Consider the following 15,181-nt stretch of genomic DNA (forward strand, 5'->3'; position numbering starts at 1 on the left):
AAAATAGCTGCCACTCCTTGGCAGCGTAACTTAAGGAAAACCCAAATGCCCTTATTTCCCAAAATTCCAGCTTTCCTTTTCATTGTTTCCATGAGACTTGAAATTATTTTATTTTGCAATTTTTAGCTGTAAGACATCAGGAGCTATTATTAAGCATAAAGGCTTTCTGGAGGGAATTCAGCCATTCTTAGCCATTATCATCATCACTCAGAAGCTGGTATGCTAGAACTGGATTCCAAGAACAGGGTGACAAGAAGGAAAGGCAGCTGAGGGTGCAGTTTGCCTTTAGCAGGTGAATACTTGATGTCCTATAGCTAAAAATAAAATAATTTCAAGTCTCATGGAAATAATGAAGAGGAAAGTTGGAATTCTGGGACATAGGGCCTTTGGATCTTCTTTAAACTACACTCCCAAGGAGTGGCAGCCATTTTTAGGAAACTACATTAACCAGTCTAATATTAAAATCTGAAAGAAATACAGCGAAGAATCTTTGGAAGCTGTTATCAAATAACCAATTCAGAAATGGGCATTTCAAGATTGAAATAGAAGGCCTTATCTTTTCAGATTTCTTGACAAAGAACTGAGAATTTCAAAATGGGAAGTGCATGAAGAATCATGTCACAGAATTCGTCACAAAAACTGTGTGAAGAAAGAAAAACGAAAGAATATTATCTGAATGACTTTTGGCAAAGTAAAAATCAGCAGGTCTCATGTCATTTAATATATGTGCAGAACTTCTGATGGAAACTGCTTTTTGGTTGCAGCAAACTTCATATAATGTCATAAGTAGAAGTCATTATTTTACTAAGGGAAGTTATTGAAAAACAAGGGGGTTCAAGTAACTCTCTAAAAACATCATATCTAGGAGCTTATAAATCTAGAATGTGTTACTAGATTTTATGCTATTAAGTGTATCTGTTGACTGTACCATATTACTTCACACAGTTCATTACCCTCTTTACTAATATGTGCTCCGTTCACCTTTAAGCTTATCTGAAATTTACCGAGCTGCCACCCACTTGCTAACTTCGACTAACCTAAAAAGAAAGAAAGAAAGAAGGAAAGGAAGGAAGGAAGGAAGGGAGGGAGGGAGGGAGGGAGGGAGGGAGGGAGGGAGGAAGGAAGGAAGGAAGGAAGGAAGGAAGGAAGGAAGGAAGGAAGGAAGGAAGGAAGGAAGGAAGGAAGGAAGGAAGGAAGGAAGGAAGGAAGGAATTTAGCTAGTTTTAAAGAAACATTTCAAGTCTTATATTTTCCATAAACCATCCCCTATAATATCCAGTGCTCTTCTCTTTCTGCATACTTAAGGCTTGCAGTGTATAGTAAACACATATTTTTATGGCTTCCCATATTCCACTGATGTTTCAGGCATGTTTCTTATTTTTTTTAAACTGTTGACTCCTTAATATCTGGGCTGTGGTTCATACTCTCTTGAGTTCCAATCATAGCCAGCCTGGTATGGAGTACTTAGAGGATGCTCAGTAACACCTAGCTCTGCATTGAGTCCAGGGCTCCAATCCCAGTTCTGACAGTAACTAGCTGTGCACTCTAAATGCATTGCTTAAATGTATGAGGTTTAATATTTTCAGTTATGAAAAGGGGATTTTAAAAAAAGCCTCTCAGAGGGCTATTTAGGGGAATTTAAGAAGGCACTGCACTATCAAGCACTTAGTGTAGTGTTCAATAAATGCTCACTCTCATTTTCATTGTTTACCATTATCATCAATTAATGTTCACAGACTGAAGGATTTCCCATGGGACAACTTGTGTTAGAAATTCTAATTTAAATTTTTAGGTTTCATGTAATTAAAAAATCTGTTTTTTTAAATAAATGAATACATATTTAAGAGAAGATTGACTTAATAAAAAGAAAACACATATACATGTACATTTTATCCCTTTTACAAAAATTTGGACTTACTTTTTCAGCAAACAATTCAAAATCTAAATTTTTGTAAGTCATCCATGTCTTTAATACTCAGGGAAATGGCTTTCTAACTTGTTACTTTGACTTTTGTTCATTAGCAGAAAAATTCTTAACCTTGGGTTCTTTGCCTCCAAGGATTCCTGATAAAAATAAATTTCAATATAATTAATTTTATTTTTAATTCTATGTATTTTACTTTATGTATTTAATAATATTATTCCAAGGAGGAAATATGTCTTAGACTCTTTTGTGCTGCTATAGCAGAGTACCAAAGACTTGGTAATCCATAATGAACAGAAATTTATTGAGTCACAGTTCTGGAGACTGGGAAATCCAGTCTCAAGGGCCATCTAGGGAGGGCCTTTACATGGTGGAAGTTCAAAGAGAGAGGGAAAAGGGGACAGAATTCACCCTTTTATAACAGCACTGATCCCACCCAAGAGGGTAGAGCCCTGTAGGCCTAGTCACCTCTTAATACTATTACAATGGTAATTAACTTTCAACATGAGTTTGGAAAGGACAGATGTTCAAACCATAGATAGCATTTTGTCTGGTCCTCTAAAACTAATTCCCTTCTTATATACAAAACAAATTTATTCCATGCCAATATCCCCCAAAGTCTTGTTTTGGCATCAAAAGTATAAAGTTCATACTTTCATCAAAATTGGAGGAACACATTTACCTCCTGCTGTGAGCTTGTAAAATCAAAACAAATTGCATCCTTCCACAAGACAATGGTGGTATAATTTTCTATAGATATTCCTATCCTAAAAGGGAGAAATGGGTAAGAAAAAAGTGGATAGTTGCTCCCACCTAAGTCCTAAACCCAACAAGAAGAATAGCGTAAACATTCAGTCTCCAGAATGATCTTTGATTGCGTGTCCTGCCATGCCCTGCCTCTCAGACACTGTGGTGGGAACTTTACCCCTGAGTCGTCAATTAGCCCTGCCCCGGTGTCATTGCTGGGATCAGCCCACACGGGGTGGAGCGTTGTACCTGCAGCTATCCCTGCTGCTTTTCCACACTGGTGACTCTGTAGTTCTGCAGGACAGGGGGGTGGACCCTTGCATTCTAGTTATATGGGTCCCTGGGGCGGACAATTGCTTGAGCCAGGAAGTATAGTGATAGTTACGGTAACTATGATTGGGTTATTGCCCTCTAGGCTGGGCAAGAGAATGAGAACCTGTCTAAATAAAATAATAATAAAAATAAATAAAGTAGAATTTAGGAGTCTCACAGAATGGCTCCACCCCCATGCCTCCACTTGTCACAGCCCCTGTGAGGACTCACTGGTGGCTCCATCCCTGTGACAATTCTTAGTCTGGGCCTCAGGCTCTCTAAGGCATCCTGGGAAAGTAGGTGGAGGTTGTCATGGCCCCCCGGTTCCTGTACTGTACACATTTTCAGGGTTAGCACTGTGTTGACAATGCCAAGGCTTATTATTTGCATCTTCTGGAGCAGTGGCCAAGGCCACTAATAGATTGGCTTGAGCCATGGCTGGGGAGGTGAAGAGAGCTGTGCCCAGGGAACATATAGTTGGGATGGTTTAGTGTAGTGACCGCTGAGGTCTTACAGGCTCCCCGGGCCTCTCCCCAAACTTTTCTTCTTGAAGATCTTGTAAAATTCCTTCAGAGTCATTCTCCCATATCCATCTGTTCTTCCCCATCTCCTGATCAAATGATCACGGGGTTTGTACCCTTGGTTTTCTGTCCTGTACATCCTTTTTCATTCTTTACATGGTCAGTCTGGGGGTTTACCAAATCATTTTTTTTTTTTGCCATCTATTTAATTATAAATTCTATCTTTAAACTATTTTTCTGTTCTCCCATTTCACTGTATGCAATTAAAAGAAACTAGGCAGAACCTTTAATAGTATGCTTAGATATTTCTCCACCGGAAATTGTAATTCATAGGTCTGAAGTTTTGCCTTCCTTATAATCCTGGGACACAAACACAGTTCAACCAAGTTTGTTACCACTTTATAAGAGAGAGAGCCTTTCCTCCGGACTTTGATATATTTCCCCCCTGATTTCCATCTGAAATCTCATCAGAATAGTCTTTACTGCCCATATTTCTACCAGACTCCTGGGCACAATCACTTAAATAATCAGGCTGGTGCAAAAAATGTGCTTAATGCTTTGTTCATGTAAATACAGGCTTTTTCCAGCATTTACTTCAAAACCATTCTAACTTCTACCCCTTACCCAATTCCAAAGTCACTTCCACATTTTTAGGTATTGCTTATGAGTTTTGAAGGGAACAACATTCAAGCCATTGGCAGTATGTTTCACCAGACTGATAGAAGGTCTCATGGCACCGCAAAGAGCTAAGGAACCTCACCAGAAATTAAATTTCTTTTCCACTGAGCATAATCATAGTGCGCGATGTACTCTATTTGTACTTGGAATAACTACAAACTTCCTACCTTGGCTTTGAAAGGCTCTCTACAATGTGGCGCATATCTACCTTTCTTTTCTTTTTTTTTTTTTGCAGTTTTTGGCTGGGGCCGGGTTTGAACCTGCCACCTCCGGTAGTTGGGGCCGGCGTCCTTCTCCTTTGAGCCACAGGTGGCGCCCCCTACCTTTTCTTCTTTGTCCTGCCACTTTCTCCCTTGCTCACTTTGCCTGGCACGTCTGCCTTTCTGTCAGTTTTAGGAACCCCCCTTGACTCAGGACATTTGCACTTGCCATGTTCGCTGTGTGGAGTCCCCACACATCCCACTTGTGTATCCTGTTCCTTATCTTATATGTCTCATTTAGATGATGCCTTCCTCTATGAAGTTTGGTTATGTCCCCATTTAAAGTTATTCTTCAAACCTCTTGTTTTTTTCCCCACAGCTCATTTCATCTACTTATTTGTAACAAATAAATGTAATTATTTAATGCCCATTTCCTTATCATTCTGTAAATTCCATGAGGGCATAGGATGTGTGAATCTTGTTCAGGTGTTTTTAATATAGAGCTTGACCTATTGTAGATTAGTAAATATTTATTGAATGAATGAATTATGGGGGGGCATGAATGGTCTGCTATTTAGAACATATAAGTTCATTTGTTTATTCATAAACTCATCTTTCAGACAATGAAAAATGAGAGACCAGCTATAACATTTGAATTCTGAATAGCTTTCAGATTAATTCATGGGCTACAGTTGAATGCTTTAATCTTCTCAGTTATTCAGAAATGAAATGTAATAGTTCATTATATGACAAGGGGAACCACCCAGAAAATCAGAATTCAAAAAAATATGCTTAACTTCCTTTCATATGCTACATCTTCCCTCCACTACATCCTAAGCCTATACTCAATTAACTTTATTTCATTATTACAGTGTCATATGATTGATTCATTTGATTACCGTATACCAAAATTTGTGCGTTCATTTAATTACTTTTCTGTCATATAATAACATTTATTTTATAAAAATTTACCATTTGTTTAGAAAGTTTTATCTCAAATTAAGTACTTCTGATTCTGTTACAAAATAAGTCAATAGCCTTTTATTCTTTTAGTATATTTATTGTGTTGATATTTTTCATTAGAATGGAAATTTCCTTGTAGTAATGTGTAGATTTAGACAGTAACCCTTTTAAATTATCTGTGGAAATAACCTCCTCAAAGATATACTCTTCTATTTCTCCACCTCACTGTTGGTGAAAAAGTATTATTTAGTAGAGTTGGACAGAGACTTGTGTACAGAATTGCTATTATTCCCCCTGTATCCCAACACAATTTCCCCTATCACTAACATCTTGCATTAGTGTGATAAGTTGGCTACAATTGATGAATCAATATTTATATGGTATTATTAGTTGACATTCAGATTTAAATCCACATTAGGCTTCATTTGTTGTGTTGTTTGATTCCATGGATTTTGACAAGCATGTCATGTCCTATATCCACCATTGTATTATCTATCATACAGAATAGTTCACAACCTTAAAGATCCACCGTGTTCTACCTATTCATAACTCTCTCCCTCCCTTTCCCTTGAACCCTTGACAACCCCTGAACTTATTACTGTCTCTATAGATTTGCCTTTTCGAGAGTGTCATATTGTTGGGATAATACAGTAAGTATGTAGCCTTTTCAGATGCATTTTTTGACTTATCAATGGTGTCTCTAAGGTTTCTCCATGTCTTTTCCCTAGATGGATGTTTCATAGTTTGTTTATCCATTCACTCATTGAATGAATGTTGGTTGTTCCCAAGTTTTTGGCAATGATAAATAAATCTGTTATAAAATGTCTTGCATTTTTCCTCAGGTGTTTGTGTGAATGTAAGTTTTCAACTCATTTGGGTAAATATCTAGGGGGCAATTTCTGGGTTGTGTGGTAAGACCGTATTTGGCTTTGTAAGAAACTGTCAGACTGTCTTCTAACGGGGCTTAAAAGTAGCTTCTTTTGGGCGGCTCCTGTGGCTCTGTCGGTAGGGCGCCGGCCCCATATACCGAGGGTGGCAGGTTCAAACCCGGCCCCGGCCAAACTGCAACCAAAAAATAGCCGGGCGTTGTGGCAGGCGCCTGTAGTCCCAGCTGCTGGGGAGGCTGAGGCAAGAGAATCGCTTAAGCCCAGGAGTTGGAGGTTGCTGTGAGCTGTGTGAGGCCACGGCACTCTACCGAGGGCCATAAAGTGAGACTCTGTCTCTACAAAAAAAAAAAAAAAAAAAAAAAAAAAGTAGCTTCTTTTTATATTTTAAAAATAATCTGAATTGTTTTATGCAGCGGTGTATGTTGTGATCAGTAGTAATCTATATTTCACTTACCACTGTTTAACAAGTAAAATTTTATTGTAAAGGGTTCATAATTGTGGTATTTAGTGCTAAATCAATCCTTAATGTTGCATTGACCCCAGCATTGCCAGAAGACAGAGTCTCCTCAGCAGGAGGGGCCATATACATTTAGAGTACTCACATCAGCAGACTTGACTTCCCAATGCCTTAATAGAAAGAGAAATGTATAAATGAAGAACTATAGACTGTGTTGGGATGATGATGTTTTATTTGCCTTATAATTCATTTGCTTATGAGGTTAATGGTCTCTGATCTTAATGAGTTTTTATATTTCAGTCTCTACCCCTTTCACCAGTGGTTATTAGTGCTCTGGGTTGTATTAATGGTATTTTTCAGTAAATATTTTGTAATATCCTCTTTATATCTTGAAATACAGAGATAAAAGACCTTATACCTTTTTTTTTTTTGAGACGGAGTTTCACTTTGTCACCCTTTTTAGAGTGCCACAACATTATAGCTCATAGCAACCTCAAACTTTTAGGCCCAAGCGATTCTCTAGCCTCAGCCTTCCAAGTAGTTGGGACTACAGGCACCCACCACAATGCCTGGCTATTTTTAGAGATGAGGTCTCACTTGGCTCAGGCAGGTCTGGAACTTCTGAGCTTAGGCAATCCACCCACCTTGGCCTCCCAGAAAGCTAGGATTATAGGCGTGAGCCACAGTGCCTGCCCACTTATATACCTTTTTGAAAAAAATTCTATGTAGTGCGCTAACATAATTTGTAGCAAATATTAATTGACTCAAATGCCCAGACATGAACATAGTAAATGTTGGAAGTTGAATGTATATATTGAATCACCATGCAGGAAAAGACTACAAGATACAAACTAATATCAATGCTTTGTACTGTATCCCCAAATTCCAAGAGCAGCATTGCTGTTCATGATGTCATTTTAAGAAATAGTGTACAGCTCTTGGTTAAATTCTAGCAAAATAGAGGGCTGATGGACCGACTGATGGGAGGGACGGGAGGTGAGCAAGATGGCGCAGATGCAGGGCACCAGGAGGAAAGTCTGTTACTACTACAACGGGGATGTTGGAAATTATTATTATGGACAAGGCCACCCAATGAAGCCTCACCAAATCTGCATGACTCACAATTTGCTACTTAACTATGGTCTCTACAGAAAAATGGAAATCTATCGCCCTCACAAAGCCAATGCTGAGGAAATGACCAAGTACCACAGTGATGACTACATTAAATTCTTGTACTTCATCCGCCCAGATAACATGTCTGAATACAGCAAGCAGATGCAGAGATTCAACGTTGGTGAGGACTGCCCAGTATTTGATGGCCTGTTTGAGTTCTGACAGTTGTCTACTGGTGGCTCTGTGGCAAGTGCTGTGGAACTTAATAAGCAGCAGACGGACATCGCTGTGAATTGGGCTGGGGGCCTGCACCATGCAAAGAAGTCCGAGGCATCTGGCTTCTGTTATGTCAATGATATCGTCTTGACCATCCTGGAACTGCTAAAGTACCACAGACTGGGTCATGACTGTGTCCTTTCATAAATATGGAGAGTACTTCCCAGGAACTGGGGATCTATGGGATATTGGGGCTGGCAAAGGCAAGTATTATGCTGTTAACTACCCACTCCGAGATGGGATTGATGACGAGTCCTATGAGGCCATTTTCAAGCCGGTAATGTCCAAAGTAATGGAGATGTTCCAGCCCAGTGCAGTGGTTTTACAGTGTGGCTCAGACTCCCCGTCTGGGGATCGGTTAGGTTGCTTCAATCTGACCATCAAAGGGCATGCCAAGTGCGTGGAATTTGTCAAGAGCTTCAACCTGCCTATGTTGATGCTGAGAGGAGGTGGTTACACCATTCGTAATGTTGCCCGATGCTGGACATATGAAACAGCTGTGGCCCTGGACAGAGAGATCCCTAATGACCTTCCATACAATGACTACTTTGAATACTTTGGTCCAGACTTCAAGCTTCACATCAGCCCCTCCAAAATGACTAACCAGAATACTAATGAGTATTTGGAGAAGATCAAACAGCGACTGTTTGAGAACCTGAGGATGCTGCCCCATGTGCCAGGGGTTCAGATGCAGGCAATTCCTGAGGATGCCATCCCAGAGGAAAGTGGTGATGAGGATGAAGAAGACCCTGACAAACGCATCTCCATCTGTTCCTCTGACAAACGAATTGCCTGTGAGGAAGAGTTCTCTGATTCTGATGAGGAAGGAGAGGGTGGCCGAAAGAACTCTTCCAACTTCAAAAAAGCCAAGAGAGTCAAAACAGAAGATGAAAAAGAGAAAGATCCGGAAGAGAAGAAAGAAGTTACAGAAGAGGAGAAAACCAAGGAGGAGAAGCCAGAAGCCAAAGGGTCAAGGAAGAGGTCAAGTTGGCCTGAGCAGACCTCTCCAGCTCTGGTTTCTTGTCAAGTCTCCCACCTTTGTCCAATACCCCCTCAGATTTTATATTTTCTATTTATCTTTGTATTTATATGAAAACTTATTAAATATAAATATCCCCAAGGCTAGACAGAAACAAAGAAACAAGGGCTCTGAGCCCGGGACAGCTGAGCTGGGTGAACTCTTCTAGGCGTTGCTTTGCTATCCATCCCTCCCAGTCTTAATTTCCAACCAGGAAGAGTACCACGTCTTGGGTAGAAAGGATAATGTTATGCATCCATAAGTCAAAATCCTGAAATAACAAGTATTTGCATAGTAGCTTTGGAAATGTGTCCTTATTGAGCATTTTAGAAGGAGTGACTGGGTGTTTAAGGACCCTTGTTCTTTTCAGGCCTCTAAGGCAACATCAGCCATTTCTTAGTTTGGTTCTATTCCTACCTTCCCACTAAGCTCAAGTGAGCCAAGAAACTCACACTGCCTGCCCTCTGTCTTCCCCCAGTTTTGCAGGTGGAGGTTGGTAGTCTAGCTTCCTTTGAAATACTATTTTCATTTTTGTGAGACTTTTTAACAAAATGGTACATTTCTATAAAAAAAATAAATAAATTCTTGCAAAATAAAATATACTCTTGATTTATATGTTAGTAACATTCCCAGGAAATTCAATGTATACACGTACTAAGCCATGCAATAACACTTTATATTTGAGTGCAGAATGGAGAGGGTCTAGACTTAAATAATTATGAACATATTTATATCTAAAAGAATGTCTGGCAGGAAATTTCAGGGCATCTAACATCCCTTGCCCTTACGTATTAAGTATGAATCATTTCACTCAATTATTATGACAACTAACACAGTTTCAAATTTTTTGAAACCCTCAGTGGCACTACCATGGCTGAGAGCGACTGTGCTTCTGTATTTAAAAGTGAGTATGGGGTATTTATAATTGAATTTGGACATTAAGATACATCTTCTATTCCACCATAAAATATGTGCTTTTAGAAATCAGCGTTAGTGCTGGATTATAAAGTCATAACATTTAGTTAGCTAGTGATGTCAGAAGTGAGGTGAGATTGTTTCAGTATATAAAGTAGAAAACGTAGAGAAGTAGTGTGGGATGTAAAAGGGAAGTTACTTGTACAACATCACAAAACCTTCCAGGGGCGCAGAACTTTTTATTCAAACAAGCTGTAACCCTGTACGTTGGAAATTTTGTTTTAAATCTCCTATACATAAAGACTGGTTTTTCTTTTTATCAACAGCAGAGCCCAAAGATGAAAAAAAATTAGGAGTGCATCAACATTTTGTTTTTCCTATAATGTGCTTTTCAATTAATTTATAATTGTCTTTATTTTACTTTCTTTTTATCCTTCCTCATTACAAATATCTTTTGTTTAGTACTTGTTATTCCTTTGTCATCACTTCACGTCTTTTCTTTATACTGGCTTCTTAAATCCTGCTGCATAGCTTTTTGCGTCTCCTCCTTTAATCTTTTCCCTTATGTTTAATTTTTAAATCCTTTACCCTTTATCTTTCTTTCAGTCTTTTTAGCTGCTCTCCCTTCCTTTGACTTTCTCTTAAATGCTACTTCTTAACATTGTGTTACTTCATTGATTTTTTTTCTTTTATCTTTTTAAATTTTATGTTTTTCTTTTCTATTATCAGGAAAACTTACATGCTTACCCAAACTGAATTAAAGAGAGAAGGTGCTGCTAAATCCTCTGTACTACATGAAAACAACAACAGTGTTACTCAGACTTACTGCATGGAGGCTAAAAGATTTCTTCTTTTTCTCTTTTCTTTTTGCTACAAGTCTTTTGATTTTTCATTAAAGCCCAAATAATTGATTGGCTAATATAGAGCAAATTCTGTTATTTTCCATTTTTCTAATGTGCTAACTTTAAGTGTATATAAAATATACTTTTGAGGAATGAGTATTTGTTTGTAGTTAGACCAGAAGTAATTTTGCCTATTACTAAATTTTTAAGCTTAACTGGAATGCATTTTTAATACCTTTAAAGGCATACAATTAGGGCAAAATAAACAGTAAGAGTTTATAATTTAATTATTATTTTCACAAAATTGCTTTAGCTGTCCAATGGTCTTTATAGTTGGCTTAAAATACAGCAGATTTGTGTTACTTATTTTCTAACCCATTTTTCTTGGAATATAAGAAAAATCTGAGGCAAATGCATTTAACCAAACTCAACTAAACTGGGTTGGTTGTTGATTTCTGAGTCTGTCTTTGGGCATTCTGAGAAATAACTGCGAGGTGGATATCTAGACAGTCACTTTTCAGAGAAAGAAAACAGATAATGATTATAAGGAAAAGCATACGTGCATGAAATCCCGGATGCTTCTTTTCTGTTTAAAATGAGAGAATTCTTGAGGAACACTGTACATCTGAGGAAAGAGAGATGGAAAGGGATCAGCTGACTTGCTTAGTTCATGTACAGAATGTGCCAGTTACAAGTTCAGGTTTGGCCTGACGGATCGTCTTCCTCACACATATCTTACGTATATACATATTATTTGATTACTGTTTCTGTCCAAACTCAAGTTTAATTTTACTTATAGTTCATTAATAAACAAAAGATAGAATTTTTAATCATCTTTCATTGCTTCTTATGATAGCTTCATATGTGTACATGGTATCTATATATTTTAATTTATATTATAAATGACATTTTGCTTATTATTATATATAAATCATTATTGGTATTTGAAATAATAGTTCTTTGAACATTACATTTATTGAATTGGTATTACTTGAGCTTACCATACTTTGTGTAGTTTTTGGCTGGGGCTGGGTTTAAACCTGCCACCTCCGGTATATGGGACCAGTGCCCTCTTTTGAGCCACAGGCACTGCCCTGAGCTTACTGTTCTTAAAGCTAAGTGTAAAAGTTGCTTTTCACTCTTAGTTGATCATTAGTAAATTTTTATGTGAGTTTTCTATTAATGTTTTTTCTGTGTCTGCTTATTTCCATTTTTATGCTTATGACTTTGCCGAGGATTAGATTAGTGTATATTATTCTGCCCAGGAAAAATGGGCTTACTAAATAAGTGGATATTGTCAGAATTTTAGTGTGCGTATGAAATATGATCAAAATAACAAACGAACAATTTTATGTCAACTAGTGTATTTTAGAAATATAAATCTGATATTTTAATGGTATACTTCATGTTTTGAAATTTTGAAAGAAACTTTTACTAAATGATATTTTACTAGTTTTTCTATTTTAGTTAATTGGATGCCTGAAACTTCATTTCTTTTCTAAGTTGATAATTTTGGAGAATTAATTCTCAAGTTATTAAAATAAACTATAGAAATTGTTAAAAGCTTTCTTCTGAAAGCTTGCCTTACTCAATATACCTTGGGTTAACATTTTGGAAATTCACTTTGGTATTCTGTATACATGTTTGTTAGTTTAAAAAGTACTCTTGGCACTTTTAATTAATTACAATTTACACCTTTTATCAGCTTATAGTAATCATTTGCAGAATATGGATTAGCAGAAGTATCACCTAGGAATTAGTGTTAGAAATCAAATTTGGGGGCTAGCACAGTTGCTTAGGCCAGTAATTCTAGCACTTTGCAGAGGCTGATGTGGAAGGATGGCTTGAGACCAGGCGTTTGAGAACAGCCTGAGCAAGAGTGAGGCCCCCATCTCTCTTTCTCTCTACACACACACACACACACACACACACATACACACACACACACAAATAAAAGCATAAAAAGAGAAAGAAAGAAAAGAAAAATTAGCTAGACTTGATGATTTGTGCCTATAGTCCCAGCTACTCAGGAGGCTGAGGCACAAAAATTCCTTGAGCCCAGGAGTTTGAGTTTGTAGTGAGCTATGAAGACAGCACTGCACTGTAGCCAGGGGATCAAGTGAGAGCCTGTCTCAAAAAATATATATATCTTTTGAAAGAAAAAGAAATGCAAAGTTCTGTGAACCACCCCAGACAGAGTGACTTTCAGATACTGTGGTTGTAGTTTCAGTAACTTGAGCTTTAAAAACTCTGCAAGTGATTCTGATGGAGCCTCATGTCCTAATTCTACTTATTCATGTGAATTTCCCCTTTAATTAGTACAATTTTACTTGTTTTTAAGATACATTTTCTTAACACATGCGTTGTCTTTGAGTGAGCTTTGAGAATCCAATAACTCCCCACATCTGTGAAGTGAGTCAGCTGGGGCTGTCATAACAAAATACTGCAGGGGGCGCCATTTAAACAACCAAAATTTTATTTTTTTTTCCACAGATTCCTGGGGCTGAAAATTCAAGATTAGGGTGCTAGAATGGTTGGGTTCTGGTGAGGGTCATATTTTGAGAGGAGAGAGATATCCCATGCACGTGCACACATGTGTAGAGAGAAAGCATGTGTGTGCACGCCAGCACTATGTGCCTCTTCTTATAAGTCCCCACTCTCATGGTCTCGTCTAAAGCTAATTGCCTCCCAATGACCTCACCTCCAAATACCATTATATTGGGAGTTAGGGCTTCAGCCTATGAATTTTTTGATACAATTCAGTTCATAGAAATCCAATTTCATTGATGTATTCCCCGTATAAGACAAGAGGTTATGCTAAGGTAAAAAGACTTCTGGGGTTTATACCTAATTCTTTTTTTTCTGACTAATAGTGTAACTTTTTTATCTTAGTTTCTTAGTTTGAAATAATAAAAATATGAGCTAAATGTGTAATTAAATGGGAAATTCACATATAATACATATGTGAAAGAATGGTATAGGCCACAGCATTACGTCTGTAATAAAGTCTATTTTTCTTTTTGTTCCTTATTCCTTTTTTGCTCATGTCACACTGTGATCAGTCAGTAAATATAAGCACATTTAAACAGTGAAGGATATGAGACCCAAAGACTGTCCTGGTATGAATGGATGTTGGAAGTGATCATAGATGTCACTGAGACCACTCTCTACCTGATGCAGAAGCCCTTTCTTGAACATTCCAATCTTTGCTTGATAATTGTCAGTGCTTGAATTAATCAGGGTACTCCAGAGAAACAGAACCAGTAGAGATAAAGGGGGAATGGAGGCAGAGAGAGAAAGAGAGAGAGAGATTGATTTTTAGGAATCGGGGACTGGCACATCTGACGTTGCAGGTCAGGACAGTTGTCTAGAGACTCGTGGAAGCACAATGTTTCAGCTCAAGTCCACAAGCAGAACTTACTCTATGTTGAGATCTCCTTTTTTTCTTAGGGCTGTCAATAGATTAGATCAGTCCCAGCTACATTATGGAGGGGAATCAGTTTTACTCAAATGTCAATCTCTTCTGAAAATTAACCTTCACTATGACATCTAGATGTGTTTGAGTAGTATCTGGGTACCAGGGCTTAGAAAAGTTGACACATAAAACTCACCATCAAAGCATTCCTTAGTATTAGGTCATTTGTAATTTTAATGTATTTGGTAACCTTTGGAAACGATTTGAAAATAATACATAATAAAAATACATAAATTAATGGATGAATAAATGAATTCTGGTGAGTACCAGAAAAAGATCAGCTCCCTCTCAACCTTGTGGAAACTTCAGGAATGGAGTGACTCAGAGAAGAATCTGTAGAGCACATTGGTTCACAGACAAAGCAGTGAGTCACAGAGCTCTGTATTTTGCTCTGCTGATACAGTTATCACCTAAACAAAATGCACGAATTAAATAGGAGTAGCTACTATGCTGAATGTTTGAATTGAGATCCGACAAGGATTTTTTTGGAATGGTCTGACAAAACAGCAAGATGAAAATTAATGGGATAACTATAAAACTGTGTTCTTAAGTGTCATAGAAGTTTTACAGGTGCAGATGAAAAAGATACTTAGGAACAGACCAATGAGTAAATGCTCAAAGTACCATAGGAGATTGCAGGAACTGGTCAAAAGATTGTGTATTCAGCACAACTGTTGCCTAACATGGGATAAAAGATAAATGTGACATTATATCTATTATTGGTAAATTTCTGATATTAAATATAGATTGTTGTAAGACACTGTGGGGGATATGCCGTTTAAATCATATCCTACCTTGTGTTGTAACTATTTCATAACTTAAAATTACTTTTTTCTTTATTAGAGTATGAATT

At 37.7% G+C, this 15,181-nt stretch overlaps 1 protein-coding gene and 1 pseudogene across 2 annotated transcripts in view; both read left to right on the top strand.

Moving 5' to 3' along the window:
- The window catches only part of FOXP2 (forkhead box P2), a 630,100-nt gene that overhangs the window by 93,050 nt on the left and 521,869 nt on the right, over window positions 1-15,181 (top strand). The gene's annotated exons all lie outside the window — the stretch shown is intronic.
- LOC128598682 (histone deacetylase 1-like) lies at window positions 7,656-9,169 on the top strand (annotated as a pseudogene). The gene has a single exon (XR_008383682.1). The product of XR_008383682.1 is annotated as a histone deacetylase 1-like (transcript).

The sequence above is a fragment of the Nycticebus coucang genome, chromosome 11, assembly GCF_027406575.1.
Source record: "Nycticebus coucang isolate mNycCou1 chromosome 11, mNycCou1.pri, whole genome shotgun sequence".
Taxonomy (NCBI): domain Eukaryota; kingdom Metazoa; phylum Chordata; class Mammalia; order Primates; family Lorisidae; genus Nycticebus; species Nycticebus coucang.